Here is a 20,130-nt window from a genome sequence, read left to right on the forward strand (position 1 = left end):
CACTCTACCCAGGGTGACAGCTTGAGACTCTGTCTCAAAAAAATAAAAATAAATAAATTAATAAATTAATAATAAATAAATAAATAAATAAATTCTTGAGAGTATTTTCTGGGCTCTGTAGAGAACGAACCTATTTTCTGACTCATGTGGGACAGATCTGAGAGAAAAAAGTGGACATGAACCCTGACGATATCTTCCATTCCCTGAACCTCTTGGAGTGGGTATAGAGGTTGTGGTGGTCCAGAAGTGGAAGGTCCAAAGGTGTGGCCAGATCCCGTATGAGGTGGGGAAATTGGTTCCACCATCTTTCCTTTGCTGCCCTGGTCAGCCAACTTTTTCATCCATGTGTAGAGGAAGGCAGGTAGGGGGTGGTGGAGAGAGGGGGGATGGGGTGGAAATCTGCAGGTAGGGAGGAGGTTGAGGCCTGTGGAGGGGGAGAAGGGGGAGGGTTATCTGCTGGGTCAAAGGAAGACAATGGAGAACCAGGGGGTTCAGGGAGGGCTGGTTTGGCGCATGCAAGGAAAATTTGAAAGGGTTCACAAGATGAATACAAAGAAGGAATGTTTCAGAGGAGGAGGAAGGCCTGGATGTAAGGGATTTCCGACCATTTGCCCAGTGTCTGAAAGTAATTGTCAAGGTCAATGAGGATTGAAAGGTCAAAGGTGCCATTTTCAGGCTACTGTGAGCCATTGTCTACATAGGCCAAGCAGTATTACAGGAAAAGATGAGGCATTTAGGCTTAAGGTTAGGACAAAAGTGTAGAGGCTTGGAGAGAATTAAGAGGCAGCTTAAAGGTGAAGAAGGGGGAATCGTGACTCAGCGGTCCCCATATTGGAAACTGGAGGTAGAAAATAAATGAAGTGAGGAAGGAGAGAAAATGGCGTCCACGGATTATAGTACCTACAGCCAAGCTGCAGCCCTGCAGGGCTACAGTGCTTACACTGCCCAGCCCACTTAAGGATATGCGCAGACCACCCAGGCATATGGGCAGCAAAGCTATGGAACCTATGGACAGCCCACTGATGTCAGCTATACCCAAGCTCAGACCACTGCAACTTATGGGCAGACTGCCCATGCGACTTCTTATGGACAGGCTCCCACTGGTTATACTACTCCAACTGCCCCCCAGGCGTACAGCCAGCCTGTCCGGGGGTATGGCACTGGTGCTTATGATACCACCACTGCTACAGTCACCACCACCCAGGCCTCCTATGCAGCTCAGTCTGCTTATGGCACTCAACCTGCTTACCCAGCCTATGGGCAGCAGCCGGCAGCTACCGTACCTACAAGACCCCAGGATGGTAACAAGCCTGCTGAGACTAGTCAACCTCAGTCTAGCACAGGGGGTTACAACCAGCCTAACCTAGGATATGGACAGAGTAACTACAGTTATCCTCAGGTACCTGGGAGTTACCCCATGCACCTCCATCCTACCCTCCTACCAGCTATTCTACACAGCTGACTAGTTATGATCAGAGCAATTACTCTCAGCAGAACACCTATGGGCAGCTGAGCAGCTATGGACAGCAGAGTAGCTATAGTCAACAAAGCAGCTATGGGCAGCAGCCTCCCAGTAGTTACCCGCCCCCCCCCCAAACTGGATCCTACAGCCAGGCTCCAAGTCAATATAGCCAACAGAGCAGCAGCTATGGGCAGCAGAGTTCATTCCGACAGGACCACCCCAGTAGCATGGGTGTTTATGGGCAGGAGTCTGGAGGATTTTCTGGACCAGGAGAGAACTGGAGCATGAGTGGCCCTGATAACCAGCCACTTTCCCGGGGCAGGGGAAGAGGGGGATTTGATTGTGGAGGCAGAGGTGGGCGGGGAGGAGGATGTGGTGGAATGGGCACTGGAGAGAGAGGTGGCTTCAATAAGCCTGGTGGACCCATGGATAAAGGACCATATCTTGATCTAGGCCCACCTGCAGATCTGGATGAAGACTCTGACAACAGTGCAATTTATGTGCAAGGATTAAATGACAATGTGACCCTAGATGATCTGGCAGACTTCTTTAAGCAGTGTGGGGTTGTTAAGATGAACAAGAGAACTAGACAACCCATGATCCACATCTACCTGGACAAGGAAACAGGAAAGCCCAAAGGTGATGCCACAGTGTCCTATGAAGACCCACCCAACTGCAAAGGCTGCTGTGGAGTGGTTTGATGGTAAAGATTTTCAGGGGAGCAAATGTAAAGTCTCTCTCACTTGGAAGAAGCCTCCAATGAACAGCATGCAGGGTGGTATGCCACCCCGTGAGGGCAGAGGGCTGCCACCACTCCGTGGAGGTCCTGGAGGCCCAGGAGGTCCTGGGGGACCCATGCTTCGTATGGGAGGCCGTGGAGAAGATAGAGGAGTTTCCCTCCGAGGGGCCCCTGGGGCTCCAGAGGTAACCCCTCAGGAGGAGGAATCATCCAGCACCGAGCTGGAGACTGGCAGTGTCCCAACCCGGGTTGTGGAAACCAGAACTTTGCCTGGAGAACAGAATGCAACCAGTGGAAAGCCCCAAAGCCTGAAGGCTTCCTCCCACCACCCTTCCTGCCCCTGGGTGTTGATCATGGCAGAGGTGACCCTGGTGGCATACGGGGAGAAAGAGGTGGTCTCATGGACCGTGGTGGCCCTGGTGGAATGTTCAGAGGTGGTCGTAGTGGAGACAGAGGTGGCTGCCGTGGTGGCCGGGGTATGGACCGAGGTGGTTTTGGTGGAGGAAGACGAGGTGGCCCTGGAGGCCCTTCTGGACCTTTGATGGAACAGATGGGAGGAAGAAGAGGCGGACATGGAGGACTTGGAAAAATGGATAAAGGCGAGCACCGTCAGGAACGCAGAAACCGGCCCTACTAGATGAGAGATCCCACAGAGCTGCATTGACTACCAGAATTATTTTTTAAACCAGAAAATGTTTTAAATTTATAATTCCATATTTATATTGGCCACAACATTATGACTATTCCTTGTCTGTACTTTAGTATTTTTCACCACTTGTGAAGAAACATTAAAACAAGTTAAATAGTAGTGTGCCGAGTTTATTTTTTCTTTTAAAGATGGTTGTTTAACTAAAACTTAACAGTGGGAACCCCTTGTGAGCATGCTCAGTATCATTGTGGAGAACCAAGAGAGCCTCTAACTGTAACAATGTTCATGGTTGTGATGTTGGTTTTTTGAAATAAAATTCCAAATGTTTATAAACGGTAAAAAAAAGAAAAAGAAAGTAAATGAAGTTAAAGCAAGGATGGAAAAGGAAGTTAGGGGGAGGAGGAAGGAAGTGGCTGAGGCTGGGGCCAGAGAGGTTGCCAGGCATCCCTATAGGACCTTTAACCAGCCTGAAAAGTGTGGTCCAAGCCCATGGCAGGGCATCCCCATGCACGAGGCACTGGACAGGTGAGTCTGACCTGCTGGGGTTAGTCCCTGACTGGCACCAGATTTAGGAGGCACAGGCTACCGGAGTTTTTCAGCCCAGAGTGGAGAAAGGGAAGAGAAGTTAAAAAGGCTCAGATGGGGTTATATACAAATGCTTAAAAGGCCTAGAAATGAAGGAAGAGGGAGAGAGGAGTTGGAGTGGAGTTAAAAAGACTCAGAAAGGGGGTGGCGCCTGTGGCTCAAAGCGTAGGGCACCAGCCCCATATACCAGAGGTGGTGGGTTCAAACCTGGCCCCGGCCAAAAACTGCAACAACAACAAAAAAAGACTCAGAAAGGGGTTATAGATGAACCTCACCTCACTATTAAATGGATGAATTCTGGGTGGGGTTTGGAGAGGTCCCCCCATTTTCAGAAACCTATGTGGCATATAAGCACTACTTCCGGGGCATTTATTTATTTATTTATTTGAAACAGCCTCAAGCTATCCCCCTGGGTAGAGTGCCGTGATGTCACAGCTCACAGCAACCTCAAACTGCTGGGCTTAAGCGATTCTCTTGCCTCAACCTCCCCAGTGCTGGGACTTCAGGCACCCGCCACAATGCCCGGCCATTTCTTGGTTGTAGTTGTCATTGTTTGGCAGGCCTGGGCTGGATTCGAACCCGCCAGCTCTGGTGTATGTGGTTGGCACCCCAGCCGCTTGAGCTACAGGCGCCACCCCTTAGGGACCATTTAAACAGTGAAATCACCAACTAAAAAGCACAAAAGTGTGAAAAAAGTGACACTGAAAAGGGTGTAGAAAAGATTCATGTTTACAGCATGAGAGCTGAAGCAGGAAGGGAAGCACCTGTTCAGCCTCACCTGGAAATGTGTTTTCCCTGCTTGGCAGATAATGGAGAATGACCCGTAAAGCCCATGATAAGAATTAAACTGGGGGTTACGAGTAATTTTTAGTTAAGTAGGCAATTCACAAATGCAGAATCCAAGCCGGGTGTGCTGGCTCATGCCTATAATCCTAGCACTCTGAGAAACTGAGGCAGTTGGATTGCCTGAGCTCAGAGGCTGGAGACCAGCCTGAGCAAGAGCGAGACCCCCCTGTCTCTAAAAAAAAAAAAAAAAAAAAAAAAACTAGCCAGGCATTGTAGCAGGTGTCCGTAGTCCCAAGTACTTGGGAGGCTGAGGCAAGAGGATCACTTGAGCCCAAGAGTTTGAGGTTGCTGTGAGCTATGACGCCAGAGCCCTCTACCCAGGATGAAGAAGTGAGACTGTCTTGAAAACAAAACAAACAAGCAAACAAATGCAGAATCCACAAATAATGAGGATCAACTGTGTTTATGTGTCTAATTTTTTTTTTTTTTTTGTAGAGACAGAGTTTCACTTATTGCCCTTGGTAGAGTGCTGTGGCATCACACAGCTCACAGCAACCTCCAATCCTGGGCCTAGGCGATTCTCCTGCCTCAGCCTCCTGAGTAGCTGGGACTACAGGCGCCTGCCACAATGCCTGGCTATTTTTGTTGCAGTTTGGCCGGGGCCGGGTTTGAACCCGCCACCCTTGGTATATGGGGCTGGCACCCTGCTCACTGAGCCACAGGCACTGCCCTATGTGTCTAATTTTTTTTTTTTTTTGAGACAGAGTCTCACTTTGTCACCCCTGGTAGAGTGCCCTGGCGTCATAGCTCACAGCAACCTCCTAACTCTTGGGCTCAGGTGATTCTCTTGCCTCAGCCTCCCAAGTAGCTGGGACTACACGCACCTGCCACAATGCCCACTAATTTTAGAGATGGGGTCTTGCTCTAGCTCAGGCTGGTCTCTAACTGGTGAGCTCAGGTTATCTGCCCTCCTTGGCCTCCCAAAGTGCTGGGATTATAGGCGTGAGCCACCACACCTGGCCATGTGTCTAATTTTTTTTTTTTTTTTTTTGTAGAGACAGAGTCTCACTTTATGGCCCTTGGTAGAGTGCGTGGCATCACACAGCTCACAGCAACCTCTAGCACCTGGGCTTAAGCGATTCTCTTGCCTCAGCCTCCCGAGTAGCTGGGACTACAGGTGCCCGCCACAGCACCCGGCTATTTTTTTTTGTTGCAGTTTGGCCGGGGCTGGGTTTGAACCCGCCACCCTCGGCATATGGGGCTGGCGCCCTACTCACTGAGCCACAGGCGCCGCCCTGTGTCTAATTTTTTAATACATGTATATTCCTTTTTCATTAGTCTTTTTCTGAACCATTTGAAATCATGCCACAGATATGGTGGCCCATCACACCTGTGAATTAAAAATCCTAAGCCCCTGACCGACTGAACATTTTTGTAACCTGCTCCATGAATAAATTTCAGATATACTGGTTTTGTTTGTTTTAGTTTCACCACACTTTGACCAATCTACAGTAGAACCTCTGTAAGTTGACCACCCAAGGGACTATAACAATCTGGTCAATTTACAGAGGTGGGGCACATAAGGAAATAGGCCCACTGTGCTGATTGGGACATGTGGTGCATGTTTGGTCTATAAAATTATGTCAGTTTAAGGAGATGGTCAATGTAGGGAGCTGGTCAACTATGGAGGTTCTGCTGTATCTGTCTTTTATAATCCTCTCCCTTACCTAACTACTGTTTCATGGAAATGATGGATTTCCTGCCAGACAAAGGAGTTGAAGATTTTGAAGGCCCCAGAGCAGACTTTCTGAGTCCTGGACTCTCTCTTCTTCAACCTGCCTCAAGGCACATGGCCCCTGTCTCCATTAGTCTGAGAGACACGACTGGAGGTAGCTTTTCTGTTCTCCAGATAAGACATCTATCTATTAAAAAGTCCTTTCTTCCTGGGCAATCCTTCTTGTCTCAATGATTGGATCTTTGTGCAATGAGCAACTTGACCTATACTAACACCCCTGTGCATCTTCCTAAGGGTAAAACCTCAAAGGGAAGGGAGGTCAGACACACCTTGTTATATGTTTTCCACTTTGGAGTATAGCTACAACAATTTTTTTTGTTTGTTTTTGAAGATTGTTTGGAATTTATTCTCAATAAGAATGTAACGGGTACTGCCTGTGGCTCGGTGGGTAGGGCACCGGCCACATGCACCAAGGATGGTGAGTTCGAACCCAGCCCAGACCAGGTAAACAACAATGATAACTGCAACAAAAAAGTGGTGGGGCATTGTGGCAGGCGCCTGTGGTCCCAGGTACTTGGGAGGCTGAGGCAAGAGAACTGCTTGAGCCAAGGAATTTGAGGTTGCTGTGAGCTGTGATGCAACAGCACTCTATCCTCTACTGAGGGCAACAGAGTGAGACTCTGTTTCAAAAAGAAAAAAAATAATAAGAATGTAACACTTATTTAAAAAGATTAAAAGCACAACATCTTAGTTTCACAATGTGAACTAAAAATTAATCTCCCCAGCCAATTGAATGGTGGACCTTCTCTCGGCCAATGGAGCCCCAGAAATATCCTAAAGCAGTTTCTGGTCATGAGAATGGAGGTCAGATCCGCCTCCTCATGTCTCTTCCTTTTGGATATGGCCTATGTTAACATCTAAGGTTGCAGTGAGCTATGAAGCCTTGCACTGCAGCATACGAGCTTGGGCAACAGAGCAAGACCTTGTCTCCAAAAACAAAAACAAAACAAATACAAAAAATTAAATATGACCAGGTTTTAGTTTTTGCTCTATGTATGGAGGGAAAAAAATGACTACTGAGCCAGAATTTTTAAAATTCAGCTTTTTGTTATTAATTGAGCATCCACATTCCAGGAAACAAAGCACAGTTGAGGGCTTTCTTTTATGCATGAAGACTTCCTAAGATGCTCTTTGAGGATGGCCTTATGGTCAGCAGAGAGGAAGAGCCTTGTCATGCCACGACCTTCTACAGGGCAGGAAGGCCTTAACCAATCTCAAGAAGTCTACCTGAAAGGGAAAGGTCACAGGTTCCAGTGTCCAGTTTCCAGCATCTGAAGCATACGATGTCCATAACACATTGATTTTGCATCAAGTGTTCGGAGTGTTCCTCACCAATGGGTCACTGTTGTGATCCCTGTTTTACATCTGAGGAAACCAAAGCACAGAAATGTTAAGAAACATGCCAAGAGCAGCCTGGGCTCAAATCTAGGCTCCTGAGTTCGTCATGGCCTTGATCATGAGCTTACTATGTGCAGCGTAAGCCTATTTAACTCAGGTCACATCTGTTTCAACAACCCTTGCCCTCCATGTGGGGTATGTGGAGACCTGGGGCTCTCTCTGTGTGCAGGTAACATGGACCCAGGAGCACTACCCCTGTTGACCACACCCTGTGTGCTCTGCTGTGGTCTCCCGAACATGAGACCCGTGGAGAGCAGATATCTCCAGGAGTGACAGACGGGCGCCAGGCACCAATCCCTTTGTGCCCAGATTTCCCTTCCATTCCTCTAACTATGCCTACCCTGAGCCCCCATGCACTGGGGGTTGTGGGCTCAGCACCAAGTCCTTTCTTGGGTCCCATAGCATCATGACTTGGGTATCTCCCTTCAGAATTCTCCTCCAGCCCTGGAAGTAATTTTCTCCCTGTGGTGCAGGAAACTTTCTCTCCTTCACTTCCTCAGATTTTTTTGCTTTAGGGCAAATCACAAAGCTTTGTTCTGTGATTTGTAAAATCCAAGCTTCTTACAAAGCATAAGAAAACTCCTCTCTCTCTCTCTCTTGAAAGCCTGGCTTTAAGACTATTACTTGTAATGAATTCTCAAAAGTTTAGATTTGAAACTCAAAATTGAGCCATGACTTCCTCACTCTTGTGTGTCTGCTCTCCCTCCCATGCAGCCACGTGAATGGCCCAGTCTCCATGGTGGGAAACCCTGAGGCATGGGAGGTGAGAAAACACATGGGCATTATGCCCGCATGCACACTGTCCTTTACCTAACTTGTTCAGCTGCAGTAGGTGGACACTAGATTGAGGATAGACAGAGCAGAAGCAAAGGACGAAGGTCAGACAGTGCTTCAGGGGTCCAGTAGCCGTGGGAAGCTAGAGTAGAAACCTGGCTTCCCTTCACACTGTCCCTTGCAGGTTGGGCATGAGCATGTGATCCAGCCTTTGAAGAGGAGAAAAAAATAACCATTGGGAAACAGCCCTCCTTTTCCAGAAGATATTTTTGTGATAATCAGAAAGGGTAGCCTTCTTGCTAACACGAAGGGCCAAAGCTGGGGGACCAGTCAGCACACAGAGAAGTCAGAACAGAGAGGTGGAAAGAACACGGGGTGTTGAGCTGCTGATGAATTTCGCCATCTCTGGCCTTCTCGTAATGTGAAGTAACATATATCCTTATCACTCCAGGCATTTTTGTTGTCATTTTTTCTATTATTTGCAGCCAAAAGCATTCTTGCTGATAAGTAGGGGAAAAAAGTATTTCAACATAAGACATTTCAGGTATGAGAAAAACGAGGAAAATTGGTGAATAAGCAACTGGAACTCAGAGAAGAAGTCTGGCCTACAGAAAGAAATGGGGAGTCATCAACATAAATGTGATGATTGAACCATAAGTATTGCTGAAGGAAAGGGTGGGGAGAGGCCCAGGTGCAAAGCCTTAGGAAAATCCAATGTTTAAAGATCAAAGAAAGAGGAACCAGGCAAATTCACTCAGACTGAGCAGCGGAAGGTCTTAGGAGGACCATAACGAGTAGCTGAGACTACAGGTGCATGCCACCACGCCTAGCTTTTTTTTTTTTTAATAGGCCAGTCTTGAACTCCTGGCCTCAAGTGATCTTCCCACTTTGGCTTCCCAATGCATTGGGGTTACAGGCATGAGCCACTATGCTCAGCCCAAAATTTTGTTTCTTGCTCAGACTTCCTGCCCATGGTATTTAGGTGAGCTCTGCTCCATGTTTCCATGTTGTCCTCATCTCTGAGACTTGGGATGACAGAGAAATCACTCTCAGAAGCATTGCTGGCTGTCTGGTCTCAGGAGGGCCTCACGCTGGCTATTACATCCCTTCTGCTTATACCTGTCCCACGGGCTCACCAGTTACCACAGGAGCAGCAGATACAGCTGTCCTGTGAGTCGGGAAGTGGGGGGACTGGAGACGCTGGCTGAAGAGTAGGAATGGGAATAACACAGGGTGGTTGCAGAGGGCAGATGTCAGGCTGAAGGCAGGGGAGATGGCAGAATTCTGTCTAGTGCTCCTGTCAGAACAAGGCCCTGATGGGTGTGCACCTCGTTTTGCTCGTTAAGATCCTTCGGAGGCTGAGCCTAGAGATGCTCAGACGATATCAGGGCTTCTTCACAGTAACCTGGGCAGTGTCTGCCTTCTGTGGAAGGTATGTGTCCCTTTAAATTCTGAATGGCCCCATACACGCTTGCAGATTATGGCCTGGTAATGAACACAGGGTGGTATAAACTCTATTTAGGTCACTATTCCTACTGGAGCCTGTCCCCAAGCTCTCGTTTCCTAACCAGCAAAGGTCTGTGGGTGGGGCTGCCCACCTGGCCTGTGGAAGTGCTTTGTCCTCCAACTGGTATCTCCAGGTTGACACAGGCCCTGGCACTGTGAGTCTGAGAGTCACTGAGGCACGGTGACTAGAGTAAAAATTGCTAACAGAAATCAAACTCTGTGCTCCCTTAGACACGTGATGCACAACATAAATATTTCACAGACACAAAGACAGCTCGACAGAGAGATTTTAATCCCAGAAAGTAATTATAAGATAAACTGCAGGAGACACAGCATAGGATTTGCCTCATGACATATTTTTAAGTAAGCAAAAGCTCTGCAGAATAAAAAATACACTTGCTCAAGCTCCCAAGTGACTGAGAAATGGGCATAGAGACAACCCAGGAGTTTCTCTTTCCATGGTTTAATGTGTGGTGTGCTGTTATCTAGCTTACTGGGACCTCTTTTATCACAGAGTCAGGGTCATGTGACTCTAGTTGACTCCACCCTTCATTAATAAGCCAACACAAGGATTTCTTTTCTCCTCTTTTCTTTTTTCCTTTTTTTTTCTTTTGAGACAGAGTCTCAAGCTGTTGCCCTGGGTAGAGTGCTCACAGCTCACAGCAACCTCCAACTCTTGGGCTTAAGTGATTCTCTTGCCTCAGCCTCCCAAGTAGCTGGGACTACAGGTGCCCACCACAATGCCTGGCTATTTCTTGGTTGTAGTTGTCATTGTTGTTTGGCAGGCCCAGGCTGGATTCGAACTCACCAGCTCCAGTGTATGTGGCTGGCGCCCTAGCCAGTGAACTACAGGCACTGAGCCTTTCTCTTCTTTTCCTTCTTTTCTTTTTTCCTTCCTTCCTTCCTTCCTTTCTTTTTCCCTTTTCTTTTTTTTTTTGAGACAGAGTTTCACTTTGCCGCCCTTAGTAGAGTGCAGTGGCATCACAGCTCACAGCAACGTCCAGCTTTTGGGCTTAGGCAATTCTCTTGCCTCAGCCTCCTGAGTAGCTGGGACTATAGATGCCCAACTCAACGCCTGGCTATTTTTTGTTGCAGTTTGGCCAGGGCCGGGTTTGAACCCGCCACCCTCGGTATGTAGGGCCGGCGCCTTACTCACTGAGCCACAGGTGCCGCCCTCTCTTTCCCTTTTTTTAAAGATAAGATTCTCCCTCTGTTGCACAGGCTAGCATGCTATGGCCTTAGCCTAGTTCACAGCAGCCTCAAACTCCTGGCACCTGCCACAAGGCCAGAATAATTTTTAGTAGAGATAGAGTCTCACTGTTGTTCAGACTGGTTTTGAGCTCCTGAGCTCAAGGGATCCTCCTGCCTCAGCCTCCCAGAGTGCTAGGATTACAAGCAGGAGCCACTGTGCCTATCTGAATGCAAAGATTTCTGTCTCAATATTCTTCTCCATATTGGCAGGAAAGGCATGCCTCAGAGAACCCTTTAATCGATGTCTAGTCCAACAGTAAAGGATGAGGTTTTTTTGAGACAGAGTCTCACTAGTCACCCTCAGTTGAGTGTGTCACAGCTCACAGCAACCTCAAACTCTTGGGCTTAAGTGATTCTCTTGCCTCAGCCTCCCAAGTAGTTGAGCCTACAGCACCCGGCTATTTTTTGTTGTTGTTGTAGTTGTCATTGTTGTTTTAGCAGGCCCAGGCTGAGTTTGAACCTGCCAGCCCCAGTGTATGTGGCCAGTGCCCTAACCATTGAGCTACGGGTGCCGAGACAGGGATGAGTGTTAATTTTGTCCATATGAAATTTTATATGTGACTTGAAATGAAAATTTGAAATTAGAAAAGAGAAAAACGAGGCAGCATTGAGACTGAGGTACCAACACTAACACTAGTAAGGACTTCCCTAGCCTGCCATCAGACTAATTCCTGTGTTGGTGCTGAGCACCCAGAGCTTGCTCATTGATTTCCTTTAACCTGTGATCCTATCCCTTCTGCATAGAGCTTATTTGCTGATGTGAAATAGACCTAAATTCTCCTCTTCTCACCAAGAGGAAGCTCTGGCCCAGTGGGTGGTCAAAATTGAAAGCATCTAGAAAAGATTTTCTATCCAGGCATGGCTGGGAAAACCAGGAAATCCGAGAGAAATCTGTAGTCCCGTTAGCAGCTTGTACCAGGGTTGATTTCTCAGTTCTCAGAAATGTTGGCATTGGGGAAACTGTGAGGAGTGCACAGGAGTCCTCTGAGCCACCTCTGTAATCTAAAATGATTTTGATAGAAAAAGTTCATATGTGAAATTGTCTTTGTCTGCTACATAGCAAAGCTTTTATTTGTTTTGAAAGTCTGATGGAGGAAATGCTCTGCCGCTGCCTCCTGGGGCAGCCACTCGTAGGGGAACATGACAGGGGTTCCCCCTCACTTTCTCCTGTAATTTAGTACCGTGAAGGTATGTTGTAAGCTGTGTATGTTAATCTGAAACTTAAAAATGTGACAACTTTTGTCACTACAGCTAAAATATCTTGGATCACAGAGGCTCAGCTACCAAGGCAGTGGTCAGTTCTGTAAGAGGCCGGGTGGTCCGGTGGGTGGGTATTAGGGTTGGAAAGGGCACCTCATTTTGAATTTCAATCTTTATGCTGTACTTATTGGAAGGAAGAGGAGGACTGTTCTCCAGCATCTCTGGGACACTTGAGGCTGCCCTGTCCTCATCCAGGGCGGGCAAGTCCTCTTGTTCTTATTCTGGCTTAGAAAGTTTTTTGCCCTTTTCCACTCAGCAATGATTTGTTCACACTATATAATTTATGGTATCTCCACATCAAAAATGTTGGGTTTTTTGTTTGTTTGTTCTTTGAGACAGAATCTTGCTCTGTCACATAGATAGAGAGCAGTGGTGTCACAGCTCACAGCAACCTCAAACTCCTGCATTCAAGCAATCCTCCTGCCCTAGCCTCCCAAGTAGCTGAGACTATAGGTGCCTGCCACAATGCCCTGCTAGTTTTCCTATTTTTTGTAGAGACAGGATCTTGCTCAGGCTGATCTTGAACAAAAATGTTGGTCACTGTTAATTTTAAAAATGCGATTCTGGTCTAAGCCCAACTAGTTGCTCCTCGGGTTTCCGTAGCTTGAACCCATAGAGAAGTGACTCAGGCACTGAGTGACATGATGTAAAGCAGTCAGTTTGTTTTTAACTTTGTTTTGTTCCCCCGAGAGGCTGCTGAATAATGACAGCCATCCTGATGTCTGTCTACTCCTCCGCTATTCCCTGGAATCTCTGCATTAAATATTCAAGCCCCTGCACCCCGGTGGCTCCTTGGAGGCTGCTGGGCAGAGTCTGTGGGATGACTCCACTGGTTGGCCACCGGCTTGTTCATTGTTTCAATATGTGCATATTGGTTAGGACTGCAACATTATTTCTTTTTTCCACAAATGTTAGACATAGAGACAATTGGCTCTCCCTGCAGTCCAGAGGAAAAAGAGGGCTCGGGTGACTTCTGGTTGCCACACCCACATGGCTGCCTCAAGACCGTGCCTTGTTCACTGTAACACTGGGGACACTGGAACCACCCCCAGAGGTTTGTAGGACTCTGCTGGAGACCCACTTCACAGGGACACTTTGCTGGGTGTGCTGGGGCGGGAGGAAGGGAACAAAAGCTTAAGACCGGCTTAAAGGCTGCAGGAGAGTGAAAACATGCATATTAAAAAAAAAAAAACTCAGCCCAAAGCAGACTTGGTTCTTTCTAGACAAGAATTTGTCTTCTTTTTGTTGCTGACAGTCTTGCCCCACACCAATATGAACCTGGTTGGTCTGGCCCTTCCAAAAGCACCATGGTTAGATCTAGAGGGTCCACCTGAAGAGGACGCGTCAGAGGCAGCTGGGCAGCATGGATTTCAGGCTTCTTCTGGGATGGTCTTCTGTGTCCCTCTCTGCAGCAACTGAAACAGTAAAGCAGACACTCATGTAGTGATAAATTCCTAGGCCCTTCCTGATGGGACCTTGGGTCACAGGAAGCTGGGCAGCTGTAGGAGAGGGTCCTGCTGCCTCCTACCCCATTTAATATTTAGGATGACTGCTCAGGAGGCTGTCATCATCTGTGTTAGCAGCAAAGCCCAAGTAGGTGACAGCCACTTCCCTGGTGGCTGGGGCAGCTCTCAGCAAAAGTTTGGACAGCTCAGTGGTTGGGGTCTGGCATTGTGTGAGGCAGCATGGCTTGGGGAAGCCTGTGCTGCATCCCTGGTACCTCAGGGTCCATCTGGTTGGTAGCAGAGCCAGAAGAGCAGAAAGGGCTTGGATTTCTGTCCTGTGAGAAGGGCCAGCCAGAACTGGCAGGGGCTCCAATTCACCAAGGGCATGTGACAACCACTGCTTGAGCGTGAGACTCAGAACTCACAGTTTGGGGTCCATAGAGAAGGAACCAAACCCCAGAGGGATTGTGTTTAGGAATTTGGAATTCTGTCTTCAATGGCTGGGGTTTAAGCTAAACAGGAAGTTCTCTGCCACCTATCTTAGTGGACAGGTGGGTCAAGGGGCTGGAAAACACCTAGCCTGAACCAGGCTCTCCTGTCGGGCCACGTTCCTGTTCTCTCCGATTACGGTCAGGCCTTTTGTGCTCTTCCAGAAAGGATGGAACAGGGCCTCATTGGAAGCTTTTGAACATTCAGTTGTGATGAAAAGTGATGCAGAGCCACTCACATGAAACCTGGTAGGGCCACCGAGGCTGGGAGTGCAGCTACCCGTGGCTGGGCTGTCTATTGGTCAGCAGGTCAGAAGTGGAAAGCTGGGCTCGCCTGGGCCTCCCTGGACTAAATGCTTCCTGGCTTAGGAGGGTGTTTGCAGTGAAAGCATCAGTGCCGGCTCAGTGCCTGTAGCTCCAGTGGTTAGGGCTCCGGCCACATACGCCAGAGCTGGGGGTTTGAACCAAGCCCAGGCCTGCTAAACAACAATGACACCTACAACAAAAAAATAGCTGGACATTGTGGCAGGCCTCTGTAGTCACAGCTACTCGGGAGGCTGAGGCAAGAGAATCACTTAAGCCCGAGAGTTTGAGGTTGCTGTGAGCTCTGATGCCACAGCACTCAACCGAGGGTGACATAGTGAGACTATCTCAAAAAAAAAAAAAAAAGAAAGAAAGAAAGAAAGAAAGGTGATTGGGAGTGGAAATCAGCCCGTTATAACTACCCGGCCCCTTCCCTAGGGACATGCAGTGCTCAAGGAGCCTTTCATCCCAATCCCCATGTGTCCCTCAGTTATCATGGACTTGGCACACTTCCTGCTCGGAGGTCACATTAAAAACACCTGTGGTCAGCAGTCAGGTGAAGTGACTCAGCCAGGAGACCAGCCTGAGCAAGAGTGAGACTCCATCTATCTCTATTAGAAAAAAACGTCACCAGGCATGTGTGGCGGGCACCTGTAGTCCTAGCTACTGGGGAGGGTGAGGCAGGAGGATCGCTTGTACCCAGGAGTTTGAGCTTGGAATGAGCTAGGCTGACACCATGGCACTCTACCCTGGGAAACAGAGTGAGACTCTGTCTCAGACAATGGCAACAACAAAAAACCGCCTGTGATCAAAATTCATTCCTGTTAAGTCTGAGCAGGAAAGAGGATCGAGGCGGGCAGAACGGCTAAGCAGGCACATAAAGAGCTGGAGCGATGCGGCTTCCACCAAATGTACACAGATCTGGCACTCAATCAGATAGGCGTAAACCGGGTAAATGAGTGATCACACTACCGCTGCGGCGCTCAGCTGCCCACCTGTCAGTGCAAGCAGGCGCCAGGCGAGGACACGTCTTTCTGTGGGCACAGGACCCCATTTCTCCCCCTTTGCCTGATATTCTCCTGCAGGGTAAAGGTATAAAACACACTTAAGGTTCTTCACCTCCTTCCCCACAGTAATAATTGGCAGTTACCCAACCCCTGGGGCGTCATAAACAAGGAATGTGCCAGTGCTGTACTTCAGAAGCTCTGGTTTTATCAGGAAGGAACCAGCCAAGGGCTGTGACAAAACCCAGAATGGGGTGCCCTTGGCCAAGTCACTTCCACTTTGTACCCCAGCTTCTGTCCTACGCTGAAAAGGCCAGCACTTCTTTTGACCGAGTGCATGGAGTGGGCATATCCATGCAAGTGTACTGAAGGCCGAGGGGTGCACAGGGTCCAGTGGGGCAGGAGCTATTTTGGCTTTTGAGCACTGTGACATGAGTCTGGACAGGGGATTTTGGGTGGGCCTGGGGGTGGGGGAGTGCTCTGAGACAGCTAGTCCTGTGCTGAGCCATAGGAGTTAACACTGCCCTTCACAGGTGCTGGAGTTTTTTCCCTGTCTTTTATTTCTTTTTTCCTTCCTTCCTTCTCTCTTTCAAGGCAGGGTCTTACTTTGTTGCCCAGGCAGAAGTGCAGTGGCTCATTCATAGCTCACATTAACCTCACACTCCTGGGATTAAGTGATCCCAGCTTCCTGAGTAGCTGGGACTACAAGAGCATGCCACCATGCCTGGCTAATTTAAAAGTATCTTTATTTTTAGAGATGTGTTCCCACTATATTGCCCAAGCTGGTCTCAAATTCCTGGGCACAAACAATCTTCCCACATCAGCCTCCCGTAGTGCTGGAATTACAGGTGCGAGTCATCATGCCTGGCCAAGACTTTTTGAAATGTGGGGATGCACTGTACATGGAGTTCAAACACACAGCCAGTGAATTCTGGCATAGGTGTGCTGCCATGTGGTCTATATTGCAGACCACATTTATCTGCATACATTTCTGGGCTCACTCTCCTATACCATTCATCTATTTGTTCTTTCTTTCTTTTTTTTTTTTTTTTTTGTAGAGACAGAGTTTCACTTTATGGCCCTCGGTAGAGTGCTGTGGCATCACACAGCTCACAGCAACCTCCAAGTCCTGGGCTTAAGCGATTCTCTTGCCTCATCCTCCCAAGTAGCTGGGACTACAGGCGCCCGCCACAACGCCCGGCCTATTTTTTTGTCGCACTTTGGCTGGGGCCGGGTTTGAACCCGCCACCCTCGGTATATGGGGCCGGCGCCTTACCGACTGAGCCACAGGCGCCACACTATTTGTTCTTTCATAATCATCACTATCACTGTCTTGATTACGATGCTTTGTACTAAGGCCTGAAGTCAGGTAGTACTGAAAGCTTTAAACACTATTTCAGACACATGCTAGTGGTTATCAGAATTCAACCAATAACTACCAGGAAGAGGACCTCACAGCCAGCCTCGCTGCCCACTGCAGGTGAGCCACTCTAAGCTGCCATTTGAGAGTTACTTCCCAGGGACCACTGTTGGTACCAAGTGTTATAGGCTGTGTTCTCTGGAAACAGACTCCAAGGCAAATGGCCATGTGCAGGCGCATCTTGAGGGGCACAGCTATGAACAACACATGTAAGGCCACGGGGGAAGCAGAGTTTCTGCTGGTCTCAGGAGCGGGCACACCGGGAGCTCTGGAGCTCAGATGCCCCTTTGTAGTGGTTCCAGGTGGAGGCTGGGGCTGAGCTGTTGCATTCCTGCATCTTTTAGTTATTGGATGTGGCTCCCTCAAGCAGGAGTGCAGCCTGGGGTGAGGAGTCCCCTAGAGCCAGGGCCACCCCCTGGGAGAGGCCCCTCAATCTAGGATTCCATGTAATGTCCATGGATTCCACCACACTGCAGAGCTCCACTTCACACGAGCTTGAGGTTATGTGGCCCATTCACGCCACCTGGATGTTCCAAGGCCTTTTAAGCCAACAGCAAAATCTGGAAGCCTAGCTGTACTATGCGGGGTGCTGACAATGGGAAATTTAAAATTAATCTATATCTTTAAATATTGTGGGTTTCTTGGTCAAAGAGAGAATGAGCGGCGGGGTGGGGGGGACGTAGTTGAGTTACCTGAAGGGCTTTCTAAGCTAAGCTGGGCTCAGGACTTGCACATGCAAGAATCCCTTCTGGCCTAGTGCTCCAGCCAGACTCAGTCACATTGTCAACAATCAAATTGTCAGGAAAAGATTAGACTTGCTTAATCAAGCAAGGACAAAGGGTAAGAGATGAACTGCCCATCTGTCAATATTAATAGAAGTGAGGATTAGAAATTAGTTGGTGGCTTAACTGATATTTTTAGAAACCACTAGAAAGGGATAAGGAGTCTAAAAACAGGAAAATGGTAAATGCTACATAATTCATTGAAGGATCATAGTTAGCTTAATGTCCTTTGTAAAGAAACTATTACAAATTATGTTGGAGGATTTGGCTGTAAAATTGCTTGAGACAGCAGCCTAGATTTAGAGAGGAGACATGCCTATAAGTTGTGTTGGAGATTTTAAAAGATATTATATTTATGACAGACAATGAAAATGCTTTGTGTGGCCTACATCTGTGAAGAATTTGATAATGCTCTACTTAGAGATTTATTCTGAAGGTAAGAAGTGGGAAGGGATATAAGGAGAAATACTGCATTTCCACAGCACTGTGTCTTCACAACGATCCCCATTCAAATGAAGTTGGCAGCGAAGTGAGAATGATTTGTTGGTTACCTCCCACACCTTACATGCAGCCAGGCACAGAGAGGGGTTTGGTCATTGATTAATATGTGCACGAGGGGACAGGCTGATCTTGTTTCACCAACACCTAATTAAACAGGAAGTCTAGGCAGTGAGGCATGACTCCCACAAGTTGCTAAAATGACCCTCCTTGGAAGAGCAAGGACTTCTTTCCATGGAGGACAGCCAGCTTTGCAGCGTCCTCCTGGAGATCTTAGCCCAAGGAGGTGTCTGGTCTAAGGAAGGCCTTCAAAGGGATGGCTGGTGGATGTCCCTGGATAGACAGAGCCACTGTGGGTGGCAGGAGCCTTAATCCAGGAGGCATGTGAAGGGCCCAGCAGGCAGGGGTGGGCTAGAAGGAGGCAGGACTTCAGTCCTGTGGGCTAAGGGGATGCAACCAGGGCTCTGGGCTTGGGGGAGCTGGGATGCTCACAGGTGGTTGGGAAGTCAGGGCAGTGCCCTTTGGCTCACACAGCCAAGCTCTGGTAAGGTGGGGCCCCACGCAGGCCTTGGCCCCATGTGAGCACAGTTGGGCTCTGCTGCCAGCAATGAGGGGGAAAGGAGTGGTGACTGTGACAGGGAAAAAGGCAAGGAGGGCCCTCTCTCCACTCCCATTGCTGAGCAGGAGTCCTAGTGAACGCAGTAAGACAGGAAAAGGAAATAAAAAGGAAGGAGGAGGCCGGGCACCCTGGCTCATGCCTGTAATCCTAGCCCTCTGGGAGGCCAAGGTGGGAGAATCCCTTGAGCTCAGGAGTTTGAGACCAACCTGAGTAAGAGCAACAGCTCTTTTCTACAAATAGAAAAACTAGCTAGGCATGGTGGCAGGTGCCTGTAGTCTCAGCTAGTTGGGAGGTAGAGGCAGGAGGATCAATTGAACCCAGGAGTTTGAGGTTGCTGTGAACTACGCTGATACCAAGGCAATCTAGCCTGTGAGAGCAAGATTTTGTCTTTATTTATTTTATTGAGACAGAGTCTCACTTTGTCACCTTCTATAGAGTGCTGTGTTGTCACAGCTCACAGCAACCTCAAACTCTTGGGCTCAAGCAATTCTCTTGCCTCAGCCTCCCTAGTAGCTGGGACAGCAGGCGCCCACCACAATGCTCAGCTATTTTTGTTCATTTGTTTGTTTAGCAGGGCTGGGTTCAAATCCAGCAGCCCCCATGCATGTGACTGGCGCCTTAACCACTGAGCTACAGGTGCCCAAGATTCTGTCTTTAAAAGAAAAAAAGGAAGGAGGAAATAAAACCATCTCTCTTCCCAAATGACATTACTGTACAAAAATCACAAATAATCAACAAAAACAGAATGAAACAAAACAACCTTGGAACTGGGTGATTGGCATGTGGAACAAAAGATGGTTCCTTCCAACCTACTTCTGTCTTTGCTGTTCCTTCTACCTGGAAGTTGCTCCTTCCAGGTGTCCCACCACAACCTTCATGTCTTCTCTCGGAAAGCCCACAGAAGGTCTTCTCCTCCATGACCTTGCTGTGCAGAGTCACTGCCTTCCAATGTTCCCCTCAGTTTTCTCTCCAGCACCTCTTCCCATTGAGCATCCCTCCACTCACTTGTTTGTACACTGGGTGCCTTTCCCACCAGCATGGGGGACAAGGATCATTGTCTGTTTTTGTCATGGCTCTATCCCCTGCCCCATGAACGCCCTTGGATACAGAGCCACTCTGTGAATATTTGCCTGTAACAGCTTTATTGAGCTATAATTCACATACACTGAGGGCATCACTCAGTGATTTTTGGTATAGTCACAAGGTGTGCAGCCACAATCTAATTCCAGAACATTCTCTTTCTCTCAAAAGGAACCCCCTACCCATTAACGGTCACTGCCCATCCCACCCCCAAGTCTTCAGCCCTGGGCAGCCACAAATCTATTTTCTGTTCTCTATAGAGTCACATAAACAGAATCATTCAAAA

General features: G+C 48.3%; 1 pseudogene across 1 annotated transcript; it reads left to right on the forward strand.

Annotated features, from left to right (window-relative positions):
• Positions 1-868: 868 nt before the first annotated feature.
• On the forward strand, positions 869-3,095 carry LOC128561801 (RNA-binding protein EWS-like; annotated as a pseudogene). The gene is made up of 2 exons (XR_008373342.1): positions 869-1,280; positions 1,436-3,095. The product of XR_008373342.1 is annotated as an RNA-binding protein EWS-like (transcript).
• Positions 3,096-20,130: the final 17,035 nt, after the last annotated feature.

The sequence above is a fragment of the Nycticebus coucang genome, chromosome 12 (assembly GCF_027406575.1).
Source record: "Nycticebus coucang isolate mNycCou1 chromosome 12, mNycCou1.pri, whole genome shotgun sequence".
Lineage (NCBI taxonomy): Eukaryota > Metazoa > Chordata > Mammalia > Primates > Lorisidae > Nycticebus > Nycticebus coucang.